This window comes from Phyllobates terribilis, unplaced genomic scaffold (assembly GCF_046119375.1).
Source record: "Phyllobates terribilis strain yellow unplaced genomic scaffold, ASM4611937v1 Scaffold_8__6_contigs__length_399053987, whole genome shotgun sequence".
NCBI classification, from domain to species: Eukaryota; Metazoa; Chordata; class Amphibia; order Anura; family Dendrobatidae; genus Phyllobates; species Phyllobates terribilis.
In genome coordinates, this window is record NW_027362768.1 from 52,901,996 (window position 1) to 52,924,159 (window position 22,164).

Sequence of the window (22,164 nt, forward strand, 5' to 3'; positions counted from 1 at the left end):
TTGCTTTTGCACACACACCATATACCTAGTCAGTGGCCTTGTTATCAGCTGCTACTCTTTTAACTCAACTGTCCTCAATCTTTGTCCCTATCCTTACAATGGGTGCCTTCTTGAAGCCAGGGTGCAGTCATAGGCCAAAACCAATATAGGTTATCGCTTCTCGGTCTTTTGGCTAACATCAAGTTTAGTATCTATTCTCATTTAGTATATGTGCTTTGCTTTTACCAATATATTGTATTGTAATGTTATCTATCTATCTATCTATCTATCTATCTATCTATCTATCTATCTATCTATCTATCTATCTATCTATCTATCCCTTCCTTCCTGAGATAAGCTGCAATAATGCATTTGTCCTTTGCTACACCGCTGCACACACACCATATACCTAGTCAGTGGCCTTGTTATCAGCTGCTACTCTTTTAACTCAATTGTCCCATCAGTTGGGTGTTGCTGAGTACCATGTATTTAAAAAAAATTTGGAAGCCCTCTACGATTTCTTTAGTGAAATGCTGGCTCCCTCTGGTGGAACACTGACTTCTTTAATTTTCTTTCTGTGGATGAAAAAAAAGATATAAAAAAGTTTGGTCTGAGATGTTGTTTTAAAGTGCTACCTATGTCTGTAAATCAGAGCATCCTATTGGTTTTCACCCAGGCAGATAGATTGCTTGCAATAGATGCAATGAGTGATTGGAACAATGGAATAATGCTAGAGAATTGGACAATAGGACAATGGAATAATGCAAGAATGGAACATCATTGCACGTGTCATAATGGGCTCCTGGACTTTATCTGGCTGTGCTGCTGCAGTCAGCTTCAGTCTGTAGGGAGCCTGCAGACTAGGAAGAAGGTGTACCGCTCTTTGTTTGTTCACAAGTTATCCTCTCCCCATCCCCTTGTCTTGAGGCACGTGGGACAGCGGGGGGGAGGGGAGAATGTGTGAAAATAGGCGGACTTATGCAGATTAAAAATGCATGCTTGGGCTGCAGCTTCAACAAGCAGTAAAGTTGTGGGTTTTAAGGTGTCTTTTGATGAGCAACATGTCTTCCTAAGGGGTGTCTTTGTCCCTATCCCTACAATGGGTGCCTTCTTGAAACCAGGGTGCAGTCATAGGCCAAAACCAATTCAGGTTATCGCTGCTCGGCCTTTAGGCTAACATCAAGTGTAGTATCTGTTCTCATTTAGTATATGTGCTTTGCTTTAACCAATATATTGTATTGTATTGTTATCTATCTCTCTATCTCTCTATCTATCTATCTATGTATCCCTTCCTTCCTGAGATAAGCTGCAATAATGCATTTGTCCTTTGCTACACTGTCGCACACACACCATATACCTAATCAGTGGCCGTTTTATCAGCTGCTACGCTTTCAACTCAACTGTAACATCAGTTGGGTGTTGCTAAGTACCAAACATTTAAAAAAAAGTTGGGGGGCCTCTATGATTTCTTTAGTGAAATGCTGGCTCCCTCTGGTGATGCACTGACTTCTTTAATTTTCTATCTGTGGATTAAAAAAAGATATAAAAATGTTTGGTCTGAGATGTTGTTTTAAAGTGCTACCTATGTCTGTCAATCAGAGCATCCTATTGGTTTTCACCCAGGCAGATAGATTGCTTGCAATAGATGTAATGAGTGAATGTAACAATGGAATAATGCAAGAGAATGGGACAATGGCACAATGGAATATTGCAAGAATGGAAGAATGGAACATCATTGCACGTGTCATAATGTTCTCCTGGCCTCTATCTGGCTGTGGTGCTACAGTCAGCTTCAGTCTGCAGGGCGCCTGCAGACTTGGAAGAAGGTGGACCGCTGCTTGTTTGCTCGCTAATTAGTTATCCTCTCCCCATGCCCTTGTCTTGAGGCGCATGGGACAGCGGGGGGAGGGGAGAATGTGTGAAAATAGGCATACTTATACAGATTAAAAATGCGTGTGTGGAGTTCAGCTGCAACAAGCAGTAAAGTTGTGGGTTTTAAGGTGTCTATTGATGAACAACATGTCTTCCTAAGGGGAGTCTTTGTCCCTATCCCTACAATGGGTGCCTTCTTGAAGCCAGGGTGCAGTCATAGGCCAAAACCAATACAGGTTATCACTTCTCGGCCTTTTGGCTACCATCAAGTGTAGTAACTGTTCTCATTTAGTATATGTGTTTTGCTTTTACCAATATATTGTATTGTAATGTTATCTATCTATCCATCTATCTATCCCTTACTTTCTGTGATTAGCTGCAATAATGCATTTGTCGTTTGCTACTACGTTGCACACACACCATATACCTAGTCAGTGGTCTTGTTATCAGCTGCTACTCTTTTAACTCAACTGTCCCATCAGTTGGGTGTTGCTGAGTACCACGCATTTAAAAAAAATTAGGGGGCCGCTACGATTTCTTTAGTGAAATACTGGCTCCCTCTGGTGGAACACTGACTTCTTTAATTTTCTATCTGTGGATGAAAAAAAAGATATAAAAAAGTTTGGTCTAAGATGTTGTTTTAAAGTGCTACATATGTCTGTCAATCAGAGCATCCTATTGGTTTTCACCCAGAGAAAGATTGCTTGCAATAGATGTAATGAGTTAATGAAACAATTGAATAATGCATGAGAATGGGAAAATGGAACAATGGAATAATGCAAGAATGGAACATCATTGCACGTGTCATAATGGGCTCCTGTCCTTTATCTGGCTGTGCTGCTGCAGTCAGCAGGGAGCCTGCAGACTAGGAAGAAGATGGACCGCTGCTTGTTTGTTCACTAATTAGTTATCCTCTCCCCATCCCCTTGTCTTGGGGCGACTGGGACAGCATGGGGGATGGGAAAATATTTGAAATTAGGCAGACTTATGCAGATTAAAAATGCATTCGTGGGCTGCAGCTGCAACAAGCAGTAAAGTTGTGGGTTTTAAGGTGTCTATTGATGAACAACATGTCTTCCTAAGGGGAGTCTTTGTCCCTATCCCTACAATGGGTGCCTTCTTGAAGCCAGGGTGCAGTCATAGGCCAAAACCAATTCAGGTTATCGCTTCTCGGTCTTTTGGCTAACATCAAGTGTAGTATCTGTACTCATTTAATATATGTGCTTTGCTTTTACCAATATATTGTATTGTAATATTATCTATCTATCTTTCTATCTATCCCTTCCTTCCTGAGATAAGCTGCAATAATGCATTTGTCCTTTGCTACACCATTGCACACACCATATACCTAGTCAGTGGCCTTGTTATCAGCTGCTACTCTTTTAACTCATCTGTCCCATCAGTTGGGTGTTGCTGAGTACCACGCATTTAAAAAAAATTTGGAAGCCGCTGCAATTTCTTTAGTGAAATGCTGGCTCCCTCTGGTGGAGCACTGACTTCTTTAATTTTCTATCTGTGGATGAAAAAAAAAGATGAAAACAAGTTTGGTCTGAGATATTGTTTTAAAGTGCTACCTATGTCTGTCAATCAGAGAATCCTATTGGTTTTCACCCAGGCAGATAGATTGCTTGCAATAGATGTAATGAGTGAATGGAACAATGGAATAATGCAAGAGAATGGGACAATGGAACAATGAAATAATACAAGAATGGAACATCATTGCACGTGTCATAATGGGCTCCTGGCCTTTATGTGGCTGTGCTGTCGCAGTCAGCTTCAGTCTGCAGGGAGCCTGCAGACTAGGAAGTAGGTGTACCGCTGCTTGTTTGTTCATTAGTTATCCTCTCCCCATCCCCTTGTCTTGAGGCACATGGAACAGCGGGGGGGAGCATGTGTGAAAATAGGCAGACTTATGCAGATTAAAAATGAGTGTGTGGGCTGCAGCTGCAACAAGCAGTAAAGTTGTGGGTTCTAAGGTGTCTATTGATGAACAAAATGTCTTCCTAAGGGTAGTCTTTGTCCCTATCCCTACAATGGGTGCCTTCTTGAAGCCAGGGTGCAGTCATAGGCTAAAACCATTTCAGGTTATCACTTCTTGGCCTTTTGGCTTACATCAAGTGTAGTATCTGTTCTCATTTAGTATATGTGCTTTGCTTTTACCAATATATTGTATGGTAATGTTATCTATCTATCTATCTATCTATCTATCTATCATTCTTTCTATCCCTTCCTTTCTGAGATAAGCTGCAATAATGCATTTGTCCTTTGCTACACCATTGCACACACCATATACCTAGTCAGTGGCCTTGTTATCAGCTGCTACTCTTTCAACTCAACTGTACCATCAGTTGGGTGTTGCTGAGTACCACGCATTTAAAATAAAATTGGAGGGCCGCTACGATATCTTTAGTGAAATGCGGGCTCTCTCTGGTGATGCACTGACTTCTTTAATTTTCTATCTGTGGATGAAAAAAAAGATATAAAAAAGTTTGGTCTGAGATGTTGTTTTAAAGTGCTACCTATGTCTGTCAATCAGAGAATCCTATTGGTTTTCACCCAGGCAGATAGATTGCTTGCAATAGATGTAATGAGTGAATGGAACAATGGAATGATGCAAGAGAATGGGACAATGGAATAATGGAATATTGCAAGAATGGAAGAATGGAACAACATTGCACGTGTCATAATGTTCTCCTGGCCTTTATCTGGCTGTGCTGTTGCAGCCAGTTTCACTCTGTAAGGAACCTGCAGACTAGGAAGAAGGTGGACTGCTGCTTGTTTGCTCACTAATTAGTTATCCTCTATCCATGCCCTTGTCTTGAGGCGCGTGGGACAGCAGGGGGAGGGGAGAATGTGTGAAAATAGGCATACTTATGTAGATTAAAAATGTGTGTGTGGACTGCAGCTGCAACAAGCAGTAAAGTTGTGGGTTTTAAGGTGTCTATTGATGAACAACATGTCTTCCTAAGGGGAGTCTTTGTCCCTATCCCTACAATGGGTGCCTTCTTGAAGCCACGGCGCAGTCCTAGGCCAAAACCAATACAGGTTATCGCTTCTCGGCCTTTTGGCTACCATCAAGTGTAGTACCTGTTCTCATTTAGTATGTGTGTTTTGCTTTTACAAATATATTGTATTGTAATGTTATCTATCTATCCATCTATCCCTTCGTTCCTGACATAAGCTGCAATAATGCATTTGTTGTTTGCTACACCGCTGCACACACACCATATATCTGGTCAGTGGCCTTGTTATCAACTGCTACTCTTTTAACTCAACTGTCCCATCAGTTGGGTGTTGCTGAGTACTACGCATTTAAAAAAAATTTGGGGGCAGCTACGATTTCTTTAGTGAAATACAGCTTCCCTCTGGTGGAGCACTGACTTCTTTAATTTTCTCTCTGCGGATGAAAATAAAGATACAAAAAAGTTTGGTCTGAGATGTTGTTTTATATTGCTACCTATGTCTGTCAATCAGGGCATCCTATTGTTTTTCACCCAGGCAGATAGATTGCTTGCAACAGATGTAGTGAGTGAATGGAACAATGCAATAATGCTAGAGAATGGGACAATTGAATAAAGGAATAATGCAAGAATGGAACATCATTGCACGTGTAATAATGGGCACCTGGCCTTTATCTGGCTGTGCTGCTGCAGTCAGCTTCAGTCTGCAGGGAGCCTGCAGACTAGGAAGAAGGTTGACCGCTGCTTGTTTGTTCACTAAATAGTTATCCTCTCCCCATACCCTTGGCTTGAGGCGCCTGGTACAGCGGGAGGGAGGGGAGAATGTGTGAAACTAGGCAGACTTATGAAGATTAAAAATGCGTGTGTGGGCTGCAGCTGCAACAAGCAGTAAAGTTCTGGGTTTTAAGATGTCTATTGATGAACAACATGTCTTCCTAAGGGGAGTCTTTGTCCCTATCCCTACAATGGGTGCCTTCTTGAAGCCAGGGTACAGTCATAGGCCAAAACCAATTCAGGTTATCGCTTCTCGGCCTTTTGGCTAACATCAAATGTAGTATCTGTTCTCTTTTAGCATATGTGCTTTGCTTTTAACAATACATTGTATTGTAAAGTTATCTATCTATCTGTCCATCTATCTATCTATGCCTTCTTTCATGAGAAAAGCTGCAATAACGCATTTGTCCTTTGCTACACCGTTGCACACACACCACATACCTAGTCATTGGCCTTGTTATCAGCTGCTACTCTTTTAACTCAACTGTCCCATCAGTTGGGTGTTGCTGAGTACCATGCATTTAAAAAAAATTTGGGGGCCGCTACTATTTCTTTAGTGAAATTCTGGCTCCCTCTGGTGGAGCACTGACTTATTTAATTTTCTTTCTGTGGATGAAAAAAAAGATTGAAAAAAGTTTTGTCTGAGATGTTGTTTTAAATTGCTACCTATGTCTGTCAATCAGATCATCCTATTAGTTTTCACCCAGGCAGATAGATTGCTTGCATTAGATGTAATAAGTGAATGGAACAATGGAATAATGCAAGAGAATGGGACAATGGAACAATGAAATAATGCAAGAATGGAAGAATGGAACATCATTGCACATGTCATAATGGGCTCCAGGCCTTTATCTGGCTGTGCTGCTGTAGTCAGCTACAGTCTGCAGGGAGCCTGCAGACTAGGAAGAAGGTGTACCACTGCTTGTTTGTTCACTAATTAGTTATCCTCTTCCCACCACCTTGTCTTGAGGCGCATGGGACAGCGGGGGGGAGGGGAGAATGTGTGAAAATAGGGAGACTTATGCAGATTAAAATGCGTGTGTGGGCTGCAGCTGCAACAAGCAGTAAAGTTGTGGGTTTTAATGTGTCTATTGATGAACAAAATGTCTTCTCAAGGTGAGTCTTTGTCCCTATCCCTACAATGGGTGCCCTCTTGAAGCCAGGGTGCAGTCATACTCCAAAACCAATTCAGATTATCGCTTCTCTGCATTTTGGCTAACATCAAGTGTAGTATCTGTTCTCATTTAGTATATGTGTTTTGCTTTTACCAATATATTGTTTTGTAATGTTATCTATCTATCTATCTATCTTTCCCTTTGTTCCTGAGATAAGCTGCAATAATGCATTTGTCCATTGCACACCGTTGTACACACACGATATACCTAGTCAGTGGCCTTGTTATCAGCTGCTACTCTTTTAACTTAACTGTCCCATCAGTTGGGTGTTGCTGAGTACCACGAATTTAAAAAAAAAATGGGGGCTGCTACGATTTCTTTAGTGATATGCTGGCTCCTTTTGGTGGAGCACTGACTTCTTTAGTTTTCTATCTGTGGATGAAAAAACATATAAAAAAGTTTGGTCTGAGATGTTGTTTTAAAGTGCTACCTCTGTTTGTCAATCAGAGCATCCTATTGGTTTTCACTATGTCTGTCAATCAGAGCATCCTATTGGTTTTCACTCAGGCAGATAGATTGCTTGCAAAAGATGTAATGAGTGAATGGAACAATGGAATAATGCAAGAATGGAAGAATGGAACATCATTGCACGTGTCATAATGGGCTCCTGGCCTTTATCTGGCTTTACTGCAGTCAGCTTCAGTCTGCAGGGAGCCTGCAGACTAGGAAGAAGGTAGACTGCTGCTTGTTTGTTCACCAATTAGTTATCATCTCCGAATCCCCTTGTCTTGAGTCGCATGGGACAGCGGGGGGAGGGGGGGTGAAATTATGCAGACTTATGCAGATTAAAAATTCGTGCGTGGGCTGCAGCTGCAACAAGCAGTAAAGTTATGGGTTTTAAAGTGTGTTTTGATGAACAAAATGTCTTCCTAAGGGTAGTCTTTGTCCCTATCCCTACAATGGGTGCCTTCTTGAAGCCAGGGTGCAGTCATAGGCCAAAACCAATTCAGGTTATCGCTTCTCTGCCTTTTGGCTAACATCAAGCGTAGTATCTGTTCTCATTTAGTATATGTGCTTTACTTTTACCAGTATATTGTATTGTAATGTTATCTTTCTATCTATACATCTATCTATCTATCCCTTCCTTCCGAGATAAGCTGCTATAATGCATTTGTTCTTTGCTACACCGTTGCACACATACCATATACCTAGTCTGTGACCTTGTTATCAGCTGCTACTCTTTTAACTCAACTGTCCCATCAGTTGGGTGTTGCTGAGTACCATGCATTTAAAAAATATTTGGGGGCCGCTACGATTTCTTTAGTGAAATACTGTCTCTCTCGTGGAGCACTGACTTCTTTAATTTTCTATCTGTGGATGAAAAAAAAGATATAAAAAAGTTTGGTCTGAGATGTTGTTTTAAAGAGCTACCTATGTCTGTCAATCAGAGCATCCTATTGGTTTTCACCCAGGCAGATAGATTGCTTGTGATAGATGCAATGAGTGATTGGAACAATGGAATAATGCAAGAGAATGGGACAATAGAACAATGGAATAATGCAATAATGGAAGAATGGAACATCATTGCACGTGTCATAATGGGCTCCTGGACTTTATCTGGCTGTGCTGCTGCAGTCAGCTTCAGTCTGCAGGGAGCCTGCAAACTAGGAAGAAGGTGGACAGCTGCTTGTTTGTTCACTAAATAGTTATCCTCTCCCCATCCCCTTGTCTTGAGTCGCCTGGAACAGCGGGGGGGAGGGGAGAATGTGTGAAAATAGGCAGACTTATGCAGATTAAAAATTCGTGCGTGGGCTGCAGCCGCAACAAGCAGTTAAGTTGTGGGTTTTAAAGTGTCTGTTGATGAACAACATGTCTTCTTAAGGTGAGTCTTTGTCCCAATCCTTACAATGTGTGCCTTCTTGAAGCCAGGGTGCAGTCATAAGCCAAAACCAATTCAGGTTATCGCTTCTCAGCCTTTTGGCCAACATCAAGTGTAGTATCTGTACTCATTAAGTATATGTGCTTTGCTTTTACCCATATATTGTATTGTAATGTTATCTATCTATCTATATATCTATCCATCTACCTCTATTTATCCCTTCCTTCCTGAGATTAGCTGCAATAATGCATTTGTTCTTTGCTACACCGTTGCACACACACCACATACATAGTCAGTGGCCTTGTTATCAGCTGCTATTCTTTTAACTCAACTGTCCCATCAGTTGGGTGTTGCTGAGGACCATGCATTTAAAAAAAATTTTGGGTCCTCTCCCCATCCCCTTGTCTTGTGGCGCATGGGACATGAGGAGGGGAGAATGTGTGAAAATAGGCAGACTTATGCAGATTAAATATGTGTGCATGGGCTGCACCTGCAACAACCAATAAAGTTGTGGCTTTGAAGGTGTCTATTGATGAACAACATGTCTTCCTAAGGGGAGTCTTTGTCCCTATCCCTACAATGGGTGCCTTCTTGAAACCAGGGTGCAGTCATAGGCCAAAACCAATTCAGGTTATCGCTTCTCGGCCTATTGGCTCAGATCTGGTGGTGGTTTGTCTGTCATCAGTTTTGGTTTCTCTAGGTGCTTGGGGTACCCCGCCTCTCGGCCTTGGGTGCGGGTCCCACTCTTCTAGTGGGATCCAATCCCTTGTTGCTATTGGGAGGTGGGCTTAGTCCCTGAGCAACGGGCTGCGATCCCCTTAGCTTCTCACGTGTTCTTTGCTACAAGACACTGGGAAGTGCAGATTTACAAGAGATTGTGAATTTGCTCCTTTGTGGCGAGTGAGATGGAGGTTGACCCCAACCTCGTGGCTCAGTATGCGATGCTTAAGAATACGATTCATGTTCATTTTTCAGATGGTGGCGCAGACGAAAGGAAGCTACAGTATTGTAGTCCAGGACGTGCTCGAGGGCTTGTTCCATGTCCGGATAAGCGAAATTTTATCCATCCAAGACTACCCGAAACATGGAGACTACGACATCACCTTTACAGGACAAGGTATTTTTCAGGATGTCTTGATTAGAGCAAGTCGGGAAAAGGATAGCCCAGTATTAAAGGGAATACAGATTATCGAGCGCGTCCTGGATGAGGTAAAAATGGTCGTAGTAAAAGTATTTTCTCCTTTTATAAGCTCTGTCGAATTAACATGTTTTTTAGCACATTATTTCAAAAATATTAAATGCATTGGAAAAGTGTTAAATGAATTTAATATTTGGACATCTAAATGGAAATTTCTGGTGACATGTATAAGGGATGTAGAATTTCCTAATGGTATCAAACTTCCCTCTACCCGTTTCAAAATAGGACATACAAATGCTGACTTTTTCTTTTCTGGAATGCCTGTCTTTTGCAGGAATTGCGGCAAATATTGTCACACTAAAGAACGTTGTGCGGTGACCTGTAGAAACTGTGCCAGTTGTGAACATAGCACAAAAGAATGTATGCATGAAAAAAGGTGCAGTTTTTGTAAGACCCCAGGTCATTTTTATGTTTCTTGTCCACACAGGTTTAGAGAGGAGGAACAGGGACAAGAAGGGAGGACCAGGACATCCGAACCTCAACCAAAAGGCCAGACGGCTCCACATGAGGAGGAACAATCTGGAGCCTCAGAAGTCAAAAAGGGCGTGCCAGAGGAGGAGGTGCTTTCTGAGGCAATGAAGGATGACTCTGACATAATTAAAAATTGGCTAACAGAAGTGAGGGCAGACAAAAGGAAGGCGTAAAAGGACAAAGGTGCAAAGGGGTCTCCTAATCTGGGTTCAGAGTCTGAAGGTGAGGAGTGGTGCAAGGTGGGTTCCAGGAATAAGAAAAAAAGGGGGAAAAAAGTTTGTCCTGGTGGCGTGGTTAGGGGAGAACAAATGGACACTTCTCCTGGCGGGGAGATGGAGTTTGGGCCCCCGGGGTTTCCGGACCCCGCTGTTCCCAGTGAGGCTCCGCACCCTGCTGTCTCAGAGGACTCAGGGTCTCTACCCTGCGCACAACCTACTCCCGTATTTCGGCCTCCCGTAGGTCAGACAGGGGCGGCAAGGCCCATTGGGGACCCACCTGACAAGGACTTAAATGCTCAACCCATGGAGACCCAGGGAATTGCACTAGTCTGTAGCCTCCTGAGCTTCTCATACGGAGCTGCGGGTCATTTACTCGAAGAGTCTTGTTCCTCCTCCGAAGATTCACTTCTTACAGTGCAATCGGGAGATTAAAGCGGTACGAGTACAAGTGGTCTGGCCGGTTCAACGGATATGATGCGCCCCCTGGGCCATGGAGTACTCGGCAGCCGGGCCTCTTATGGATGCCGGTATGGGGAATATCACGGTGGCTGGCCCGGTCCGTGACCCAGGGCGGTCTGTAAAAAGGGGGGTATTTATAAGGGTTTTAAGTGTTCGTGACGCCACCTGTGGAATGCGGCTAAGGGGTGCTGCCGCTGCGGAGCAGTCCTCTGGAGCTGGTGTTACGGCAGCAGGGATGGTGTGGCTCTCCACAGGCAGAGCTAGCTCTAGGGCAGCGTGAGGTGTAATGGATGGTGGTGCAGGGGAGAGATGGCAGGACGGTCCCTGAGGAAAGACGGACACTCACACGGGGGGTAAGCTTCAGTACCTTTACTGGTGATGTTGCAAGCATGGTCCAGGGTACTCCGGGTGAAGGGCGCACTTCTGGACTCTCCCCAGTGAGCGGGTATAGGGCCTCCTGATCCGTGGCTTTACTCATTAAGCTTCTGGCCTGCCTGGAACTAGGCCTAGCTTGATTACTGTCTCTCTTTGCACCTGCTGACCTGGTGGTAGGGCCTTCTTTTGGAGATCACTCTCCCTGTACGCTGGGGCCTCCGTGACTCCAAGCCCTGGTACTGTAGTCAGCGTTTGGTAAACCTGGGACCTGTAGTCCTCCAGGGGTTCCGGTGGTTCCTACTGGGTATAAATGTCCCTGTAGGCGCGGACCCGGTGTCCGGTATATATATCTCATGGTGAGCCTGGTATGCTCCTCTGCCCCCTCGCTACTTCTTCCTTCTCCTCTCCCCTTCGGCCCACTCAAGGCCCTCACACGTGCTGTAGGCCTTGGCTCGCCTAAGCACAGCAGCCAGCGCGCTGCCTCTTCGCTGCTCTCTGAGTGTCAGCACGCTCTCAGACCCTCTCTCTGTCTGACTTCTGCCTAAAGACTAAACTGAAACTAAACTGCCTGGCTCCACCCTCCCTATATATATCCCTAACAGGCTCCCTCTGCTGGTCTGAGGTGGTAGGGTGGAGGTGTGTGAATGTGCGAGGGCCTCTTGTGGAGAAGTCCATCTATGCACCCTTCTGGGTTCTGTGGCACCTTGCGCAGCAGGGCGCCACAGATAGGTTTTAAAGTTTTTGTCCCTGTGATATAACATCCTAACCTATTCTGTGTGATGGCTGAAATATTTGGTTTTTCCCTAAATGTGAGGGGTATAAAATCCAGAAATAGAAGGATAACGCTTTTGAATTTTCTTTCATGTTTATCGGCATCTGTGTTTTTTCTTCAGGAGTGCAATATCCCACATACCTTGTCCTTTAAAAAATATGAGGAAGACTGGAAGCATGGCCCATCTGTCTGGTCCGGGTCTAATGCTGTGGGATCGGCAGGGGTAGCTATGCTTTTTAAAGGTGATGTTCGCATTGATTTTACTCAAGAAATTTTACCAGGGCGTATTTTATTGGTTAAAGCTTTTATTAATGATATAAAATGGCAGTTTTTACATTTTTATGGGTCTCCAGATAAAAATGAAAGGGCATAAATGTTGGAGATTTTGCCACTTTTTATTAATACATCTGAACCTTTTATCCCAGCTGGTGATTTTAACCGTATTTTAACCACTTCGCGCCAGAGCCTGTTTTTGCCTTCGTGACCAGGCCAATTTTTTCAATTCTGATCACTGTCAGTTTATGAAGTAATTACTCTGTAACGCTTCAACGGATTCCCCTGATTCTGAGATTGTTTTTTCATGACATATTGTACTTCATGATAGTGGTAAAATTTCTTCGATATCACTTGCGTTTATTTGTGACAAAATCGGAAATTTGGTGAAAATTTTGAAAATTTTGCAATTTTCAAACTTTGAATTTTCATGTCCTTAAATCAGAGAGATGCAGTACAGACCAAAACTTTGGACATACCTTCTCATTTAAAGATTTTTCTATATTTTCATAACTATGAAAATTGTACATTCACACTGAAGGCATCAAAACTATGAATTAACACATGAAATTATATACTTAACAAAAAAGTGTGAAACAACTGAAAATATGTCTTATATTCTAGGTTCTTTAAAGTAGCCACCTTTTGCTTTGATGACTGCTTTGCACACTCTTGGCATTCTCTTGATGAGCTTCAAGAGGTAGTCACTGGAAATGGTTTTCACTTCACAGGTGTGCCCGGTCAGGTTTAATAAGTGGGATTTCTTGCCTTATAAATGGGGTTGGAACCATCAGTTGTGTTTTGCAGAAGTCAGGTGGATAAAAGCTGATAGTCCTACTGAATAGACTGTTAGAATTTGTATTATGGCAAGAAAAAAGCAGCTAAGTAAAGAAAAACGAGTGGCCATCGTTACTTTAAGAAATGAAGGTCAGTCAGTCCGAAAAATTGGGCAAACTTTTAATGTGTCCCCAAGTGCAGTTGCAAAAACCATCGAGCGCTACAAAGAAACTGGCTCACATGAGGACCGCCCCAGGAAAGGAAGACCAAGAGTCACCTCTGCTTCTGAGGATAAGTTTATCCGAGTCACCAGCCTCAGAAATCAAAGGTTAACAGCAGCTCAGATTAGAGACCAGGTCAATGCCACACAGAGTTCTAGCAGGAGACACATCGCTACAACAACTGTTAAGAGGAGACTTTGTGCAGCAGGCCTTCATGGTAAAATATCTGCTAGGAAACCACTGCTAAGGACAGGCAACAAGCAGAAGAGACTTTGGGCTAAAGAACACAAGGAATGGACATTAGACCAGTGGAAATCTGTGCGTTGGTCTGATGAGTCCAAATTTGAGATCTTTGGTTCCAACCACCGTGTCTTTGTGCGACGCAGAAAAGGTGAACGGATGGACTCTACATGCCTGGTTCCCACCGTGAAGCATGGAGGAGGAGGTGTGATGGTGTGGGGGTGCTTTGCTGGTGACACTGTTGGGGATTTATTCAAAATTGAATGCATACTGAACCAGCATAGCTACCACAACATCTTGCAGTGGCATGCTATTCCATCCGGTTTGCGTTTAGTTGGACCATCATTTATTTTTCAACAGTACAATGACCCCAAACACACCTCCAGGCTGTGTAAGGGCTATTTGACCAAGAAGGAGAGTGATGGGGTGCTCTGCCAGATGACCTGGCCTCCACAGTCACCAGACCTGAACCCAATCGAGATGGTTTGGGGTGAGCTGGACTGCAGAGTGAAGGCAAAAGGGCCAATAAGTGCTAAGCATCTCTGGGAACTCCTTCAAGATTGTTGGAAGACCATTTCCGGTGACTACCTCTTGAAGCTCATCAAGAGAATGCCAAGAGTGTGCAAAGCAGTCATCAGAGCAAAAGGTGGCTACTTTGAAAAACCTAGAATATAAGACATATTTTCAGTTGTTTCACACTTTTTTGTTAAGTATATAATTCTACATTTGTTAATTCATAGTTTTGATGCCTTCAGTGTGAATGTACAATTTTCATAGTCATGAAAATACAGAAAAATCTTTAAATGAGAAGGCGTGTCCAAACTTTTGGTCTGTACTATATGTCACACAAAATAGTTAATAAATAACATTTCCCACATGTCTAATTTACATCAGCACAATTTTGGAACCAACATTTTTTTTGTTAGGAAGCTATAAGGGTTAAAAGTTGACCAGCGATTTCTCATTTTTCCAACAAAATTTACAAAAACATTTTTTAGGGACCACATCTTATTTGAAGTGACTTTGAGGGGCCTTTATGCTTTATGACAGAAAATACCCAAAAGTGACACCATTCTAAAAACTGCACCCCTCAAGGTGCTCAAAATCACATTCAAGAAGTTTATTAACCCTTCAGGTGTTTCACAGGAATTTTTGGAATGTGGAAGAAAACAATGAACATTTAACTTTTTTTCACAAAAATGTTACTTTAGACCCAATTTTTTTATTTTCACAAGGGTGACAGGAAAAAATGGAATACACAATTTGTAGTGCAATTTCTCATGAGCACGCTGATACCAGGGAAAATCACTGTTTGGGCGCACTGCATGGTTCGGAAGGGAAGGAGCGCCATTAGACTTTTTGAATGTAAAATTTGTTTGAATAATTAGCAGACGCCATGTTGCGTTTGGAGAGCTCCTGATGTGCCTAAACAGTGGAAACCCCCCACAAGTGACACCATTTTGTAAACTAGACCCCTTAGGGAACTTATCTATTTGTGTGGTGAGCACCTTGAACCCCAAGGTGCTTCACAGAAGTTTATAATATTGAGCTGTTAAAATAAAATGTTCACATTTTTCCCACAAAAACGTTTTTCATCCCTAATTTTGCATTATCATAAGGGTAATAGGATAAATTGCACCATGAAATTTGTTGTGCAATTTCTCTTGAGTATGCCGATACCCCATATGTGGGGGAAAACCACTATTTTGGCGCACTGCAGGGTTCGGAAGGGAAGGAGCGCCATTTGACTTTTTGAATGTAAAATTTGTTTGAATAATTAGCAGACGCCATGTCGCATTTGGGGAGCCCCTAATGTGCCTAAACAGTGGAAACCCTCCACAAGTGACTAGAGATGAGCGTTGTTCTACTCGAACTGTTCGCCAATCTCAAATTCGAGCTGTTTTGGGCGGTGTTCGAGCCGTTCGGCGAACACGAACAATTTGATAAAAATTCGGCTGTTCGAGGTTATGTTCGATAACTGTTCGTGCACCAAAATCATAACTGGATTTTTTCTCAGTAATGATGAAAATTAATGTTAATACGCAGTTTGAGTGTACAGCGGGGTGGGGGGAGGGGCAGGGGATGGATCTCTGCAGGAACAATGAAGATCTCCATTTTTTTTTCTCTTTCCCGCATTTGCAGTGGGGAGGTGCAATCTGTCAGCCTATCAGCAGCGCACACACGGAGCGAAGTGCTTTTTTTCACACAAGCAAGGGCATGTGTCATTGGCAGTGTATGTCACATGTCCTTGCCCTATAAGACCAAGCCATTTTCCCCGTCGCCACCATTTTCTCACTGCTGCAGCTGCGTGTTAGACGGCACCGCTGTTGCTGTGTGCGCTATACCTTGTTAATTTCAAGCCAATTTTCGCACAAATATACAGATAGCTTGGGAGTAGGGAATAGTTGTGATTGCAGTCCTTTTAAGAACTAGGTTACAGCATTTCCTACGACTTTTATCAGGGAGGTCTGTGCTCTTAAATAGATAGGTTGTGGGAGTAAAGACTAATTGTAATTGGAGTCCTTTTCAGTACTAGGTTACATGAGTTCCTATCAGTTTTTGCCAGGCAGGTCTGTGCCAGTGCTGTGCAAGTTTTTTTCACAGCATTTGGCTGAATCTAGCAAAGCTAATCCTTTTTGGCCTATTGCAGAGTGTGTTAGTCAGTGGAGTAGCCTATCTGTGTTGCAAGATATAACACCTGTGTATAGAATACCAATTTTTTTACTGCACCTAGTGAAGTAAAATCTTTTGGGCATAGCATCATTCTATTAGTCCATCTATACTGACCTCCATCAGGTTGCAAACTGAATATAATTTTTTTCTGCATCTAGCTCTGAAAAAATATTTGGGCTTCTAGCGGTGTGTGGGACTTGGTCTATTAGTCCATCTATACTGACCTCCATCAGGTTGCAAATTAAAAATAATTTTTTTCTGCATCTAGCTCTGAAAAAATATTTGGGCTTCTAGCAGTGTGTGGGACTTGGTCTATTAGTCCATCTATACTGACCTCCATCAGGTTGCAAATTAAAAATAATTTTTTTCTGCATCTAGCTCTGAAAAAATATTTGGGCTTCTAGCGGTGTGTGGGACTTGGTCTATTAGTCCATCTATACTGACCTCCATCAGGTTGCAAATTAAAAATAATTTTTTTCTGCATCTAGCTCGGAAAAAATATTTGGGCTTCTAGCAGTGTGTGGGACTTGGTCTATTAGTCCATCTATACTGACCTCAATCAGGTTGCAAATTAAAAATAATTTTTTTCTGCATCTAGCTCAGAAAAAATATTTGGGCTTCTAGCAGTGTGTGGGACTTGGTCTATTAGTCCATCTATACTGACCTCCATCAGGTTGCAAATTAAAAATATTTTTTTTCTGCATCTAGCTCTGAAAAAATATTTGGGCTTCTAGCAGTGTGTGGGACTTGGTCTATTAGTCCATCTATACTGACCTCCATCAGGTTGCAAATTAAAAATAATTTTTTTCTTCATTTAGCTCTGAAAAAATATTTGGGCTTCTAGCAGTGTGTGGGACTTGTTCTATTAGTCCTTCTATACTGACCTCCAGCAGGTTGCAAATTGAATATAATTTTTTTCTGCATCTAGCTCTGAAAAAATAGTTGGGCTTCTAGCGGTGTGTGGGACTTGGTCTATTAGTCCATCTATACTGACCTCCATCAGGTTGCAAATTAAAAATAATTTTTTTCTGCATCTAGCTCTGAAAAAATATTTGGGCTTCTAGCAGTGTGTGGGACTTGGTCTATTAGTCCATCTATACTGACCTCCATCAGGTTGCAAATTAAAAATAATTTTTTTCTGCATCTAGCTCTGAAAAAATATTTGGGCTTCTAGCGGTGTGTGGGACTTGGTCTATTAGTCCATCTATACTGACCTCCATCAGGTTGCAAATTAAAAATAATTTTTTTCTGCATCTAGCTCTGAAAAAATATTTGGGCTTCTAGCAGTGTGTGGGACTTGGTCTATTAGTCCATCTATACTGACCTCCATCAGGTTGCAAGTTAAAAATAATTTTTTTCTGCATCTAGCTCTGAAAAAATATTTGGGCTTCTAGCGGTGTGTGGGACTTGGTCTATTAGTCCATCTATACTGACCTCCATCAGGTTGCAAATTAAAAATAATTTTTTTCTGCATCTAGCTCTGAAAAAATATTTGGGCTTCTAGCAGTGTGTGGGACTTGGTCTATTAGTCCATCTATACTGACCTCCATCAGGTTGCAAATTAAAAATAATTTTTTTCTGCATCTAGCTCTGAAAAAATATTTGGGCTTCTAGCAGTGTGTGGGACTTGGTCTATTAGTCCATCTATACTGACCTCCATCAGGTTGCAAATTAAAAATAATTTTTTTCTGCATCTAGCTCTGAAAAAATATTTGGGCTTCTAGCAGTGTGTGGGACTTGGTCTATTAGTCCATCTATACTGACCTCCATCAGGTTGCAAATTAAAAATAATTTTTTTCTGCATCTAGCTCTGAAAAAATATTTGGGCTTCTAGCGGTGTGTGGGACTTGGTCTATTAGTCCATCTATACTGACCTCCATCAGGTTGCAAATTAAAAATAATTTTTTTCTGCATCTAGCTCTGAATAAATATTTGGGCTTCTAGCAGTGTGTGGGACTTGGTCTATTAGTCCATCTATACTGACCTCCATCAGGTTGCAAATTAAAAATAATTTTTTTCTGCATCTAGCTCTGAAAAAATATTTGGGCTTCTAGCAGTGTGTGGGACTTGGTCTATTAGTCCATCTATACTGACCTCCATCAGGTTGCAAATTAAAAATAATTTTTTTCTGCATCTAGCTCTGAAAAAATATTTGGGCTTCTAGCAGTGTGTGGGACTTGGTCTATTAGTCCATCTATACTGACCTCCATCAGGTTGCAAATTAAAAATAATTTTTTTCTTCATTTAGCTCTGAAAAAATATTTGGGCTTCTAGCAGTGTGTGGGACTTGTTCTATTAGTCCTTCTATACTGACCTCCAGCAGGTTGCAAATTGAATATAATTTTTTTCTGCATCTAGCTCTGAAAAAATAGTTGGGCTTCTAGCGGTGTGTGGGACTTGGTCTATTAGTCCATCTATACTGACCTCCATCAGGTTGCAAATTAAAAATAATTTTTTCTGCATCTAGCTCTGAAAAAATATTTGGGCTTCTAGCAGTGTGTGGGACTTGGTCTATTAGTCCATCTATACTGACCTCCATCAGGTTGCAAATTAAAAATAATTTTTATCTGCATCTACAGTACCTCTGAAAAAATATTTGGGCTTCTAGCGGTGTGTGGGACTATTTGTATTAGTCCATCTATACTGACCTCCATCAGGTTGCAAATTCAAAATAATTTTTTTCTGCATCTAACCCAGCCAATAGTTTGGCCTAATACCACAGTTTGGCCACTCAGCTCTGCTCGGTTACCATCCATTGATTTTTTGTGCAAACAACTCCAGAGTTGTGAATTAGTTAACCACCAAAATGAGTGGAAAAAGGCCTGCTGCTGGTGGAAAGGGGAATAGGCGTGTTGGGAAGGGGAAAAAAGGTTGTGTCCGTGGGGTAGGTGTTAAAGCAGCAGTAACATCTACAGAAGAAAGACCATCTTCCAGCCAAACTAAAATGTCTACTTCTTTTAGCGGACAATGTGATAAGATCCCTTTCTTACGGCCACGCCAATCGCTACAAATTCCAGATGAGGCACAAAAACAGCAGGTGCTTCAACGGATATCAAGTGCTCCTTTAAGTGGGCTCTCCTCCACATCAACTTCAACATCACAAATACTCCAGTCCTCAAAGGTGTCACCCAAATCGCACTTGCTTCCTCACAGCTCCCAAATCTCCAGCTGCCCGTCTGAGTATGAGGTAGAACAGATGGTTGAGTCTGCAGAGCTGTTTACTCATACTATAGCCTGGGAATCAGAGGTCGACTCCAGCGCTTCTGTGAATCCAGACGAGGAAATGATCTGCACTGATGCCCAGAATCTTTATGAGTCGGATCCAGGACCAGACGCAGAAGGTTCTGACCATAATGTAGACCCTCATTCCCAAACTGTAACTCCTGTTGGTGGAGACAATGAGGAAGACGATGATAAGACTCAAATACCTGATTGGAGCGACAACTTTAGTTTTTTGTCAGGGCAGGAACAGGTTGGCTCTGAGGACGACGGGTGTGATAACGCACAGGGTGATGATGATGAGGTCGGAGATCCCACTTACTGTCAACCCACAGTCAGCCAAGAGATGAGGTCAGCAGAGGAGGTGGAGGAAGATGCTAGTGACGACGAGGTCAGGTTGCGCCTTCCTGGACAGAGACGTAGTACTGGAAGCACGTCAACAACTGCATCCTCAAACACAACTCTGCCTCTCACCACAAGTCGTGGTGGCTCTTCAGGTCGCATGGGTGCTAAGCCTTGCATAGCCTGGGCATTTTTTCAGATCGATAAAGATGACCCAACTCGTGTTATCTGTAACATTTGTCAGCAAAAGCTAAGTAGAGGCCAAAAAATACATAGTTTGAGTACTTCATGCATGAACCGGCACATGGACATGAAGCATAAGTTGCAGTGGGAAGCTCAGTGTGCTACAATGCGGCCTAGCCGGCCGGGCCAATCACCGTCTGCCATATCTTGTGCATCCGCGGCCTCTTCATCCTCTGTGACTGGGGGGACAGCAGTCACACCTGTTTTGGGGCGCAGACCTGCCACCTCTTTACCCGCAACAGCCAGCGTGATTGGCAGGTCATCATTTTCTTTGGAGGTGGTAACACCAGCTGGTGTTGAGCGCTGTCCGACATCGATAGCACCACCTTTGGATCAAGGCAACCTAACATGTCCGCCTGCATCTTCCTCACAGACCGGCAGTTTGCCGGGGACACCCTTATCAACCCCGTCTAAGCACAATAGCCAGCCCTCGGTCCCTCAGATGTGGACAAGTAAAAGACCATTTCCTCCTAGCCATGAGAAAGCTAAGAGGTTGAATTTCACCATCTGCAAGCTCTTGGCTACAGAAATGCTGCCTTTCCGCCTGGTGGACACAGAGGATTTTCGAGACCTTATGTCCGTCGCAGTGCCCCAGTACCAGATGCCCAGTCGGCACTACTTCTCAAAGAAAGGTGTGCCTGCGCTCCACCAGCATGTCGCACACAACATCACCGCTTCTTTGAGAAACTCTGTGTGTGACAGGGTGCATTTCACCACAGACACTTGGACGAGTAGGCATGGACAGGGGCGTTACATGTCACTGACTGGGCACTGGGTAACTATGGTGACAGCAGGACAAGGGGCTGCTGTCCAAGTCTTGCCGTCCCCACGAGTTGTGCGTCAATCCTCTTTATGTCAAAGTTCCTCCACTGCTTCTGCCTCCTCAACCTCCTCTCGGTCTTCCACCTGCACCGAAAGCCTGTCTGGTCATGCCACAAGCTTTCTAACTGCGCAGAAGGGATCCTGCACACCTCCTTACTATGCTGGCAGTAGGGCTCAACGTCATCAGGCGGTTTTTACATTGAAATGTCTGGGAAATGTGAGTCACACAGCTGAGGAGTTGTGGTCAGCTCTGGAGAACCAATTTCATGAATGGTTGTCTCCACTGGACCTGAAACCAGGGAAGGCCGTGTGCGACAATGCTGCAAACCTGGGTGCGGCCCTTCGCCGGGGCAATGTCACACACGTGCCTTGTATGGCTCACGTGTTGAACCTGGTTGTCCAGCAATTTTTAGCCCACTATCCCAGACTAGATGGCCTTCTGCAGAGGGCACGGTCGCTGTGTGCTCACTTCCGCCATTTGCATCCCGCAGCTCAGCGACTTACATCTCTACAGAAGTCGTTGGGCCTGCCACTTCACCGGCTAAAATGCGATGTGCCTACCCGGTGGAATTCAACTCTGCAGATGTTGCAGCGACTGTGGCAGCACCGACAAGCCCTGGTGCAATACGTTCTGACGTATAGCCTGGGCCAACGAGATTCAGAGGTGGGGCAAATCACGCTGGAGGAGTGGTCTCAGATCAGGGACCTATGCACCCTTCTGCACAGTTTTGAAATGGCGACGAAGATGTTTAGTGCTGACGATGCCATTATCAGCATGACTATTCCGGTGATTTACATGCTGGAGCACATGTTAAACAGAATTCGGAGTCAGGTGGTGGCACAAGAGGAGGTGGAGGAAGTAGAGGAGGAGGAGTTGTGTGCGGAAGGGCTAACATCTGCAAGGTCCAGACGGTCGGCAGCACCAAGGCGGCAGGCATGTGAGGGTGGGGGAGATGGTTTTACCAGGGCGCATGGTAGCAGCCAAACTAGTGAGGAAGGTGCAGGAGCCCAGGAAGAAGTGGAGGACGAACTGATGGAAGACTCATCAGATGAGGGAGACCTTGATCACATTTCTGTTGTGCGAGGTTGGGGGGAGAGGACAGAGGAAGGAAGCATGATTGTTACCTCGCCACCAACACAACAGGGACTTGGTGCTCCTGGATGCGCAACACACATGAGTGCCTTCTTGCTGCACTACCTGCAACATGACCCTCGAATTGTGAGAATTAGAAATAATCCTGACTACTGGGTTGCCACACTGTTAGATCCCCGGTACAAAAGT

General features: G+C 43.4%; 9 pseudogenes; all 9 read left to right on the forward strand.

Moving 5' to 3' along the window:
* Nucleotides 1-1,132: 1,132 nt before the first annotated feature.
* On the forward strand, nucleotides 1,133-1,238 carry LOC141160464 (U2 spliceosomal RNA; annotated as a pseudogene).
* An 852-nt stretch (nucleotides 1,239-2,090) lies between these two features.
* On the forward strand, nucleotides 2,091-2,200 carry LOC141160384 (U2 spliceosomal RNA; annotated as a pseudogene).
* Nucleotides 2,201-3,013: 813 nt separating this feature from the next.
* LOC141160365 (U2 spliceosomal RNA) lies at nucleotides 3,014-3,115 on the forward strand (annotated as a pseudogene).
* Nucleotides 3,116-3,938: 823 nt separating this feature from the next.
* Nucleotides 3,939-4,040, forward strand: LOC141160317 (U2 spliceosomal RNA; annotated as a pseudogene).
* Nucleotides 4,041-4,899: 859 nt separating this feature from the next.
* On the forward strand, nucleotides 4,900-5,009 carry LOC141160377 (U2 spliceosomal RNA; annotated as a pseudogene).
* Nucleotides 5,010-5,830: 821 nt separating this feature from the next.
* Nucleotides 5,831-5,948, forward strand: LOC141160333 (U2 spliceosomal RNA; annotated as a pseudogene).
* An 832-nt stretch (nucleotides 5,949-6,780) lies between these two features.
* On the forward strand, nucleotides 6,781-6,882 carry LOC141160458 (U2 spliceosomal RNA; annotated as a pseudogene).
* Nucleotides 6,883-7,713: 831 nt separating this feature from the next.
* On the forward strand, nucleotides 7,714-7,829 carry LOC141160336 (U2 spliceosomal RNA; annotated as a pseudogene).
* Nucleotides 7,830-8,661: 832 nt separating this feature from the next.
* On the forward strand, nucleotides 8,662-8,767 carry LOC141160467 (U2 spliceosomal RNA; annotated as a pseudogene).
* The last annotated feature ends 13,397 nt before the right edge of the window (nucleotides 8,768-22,164 follow it).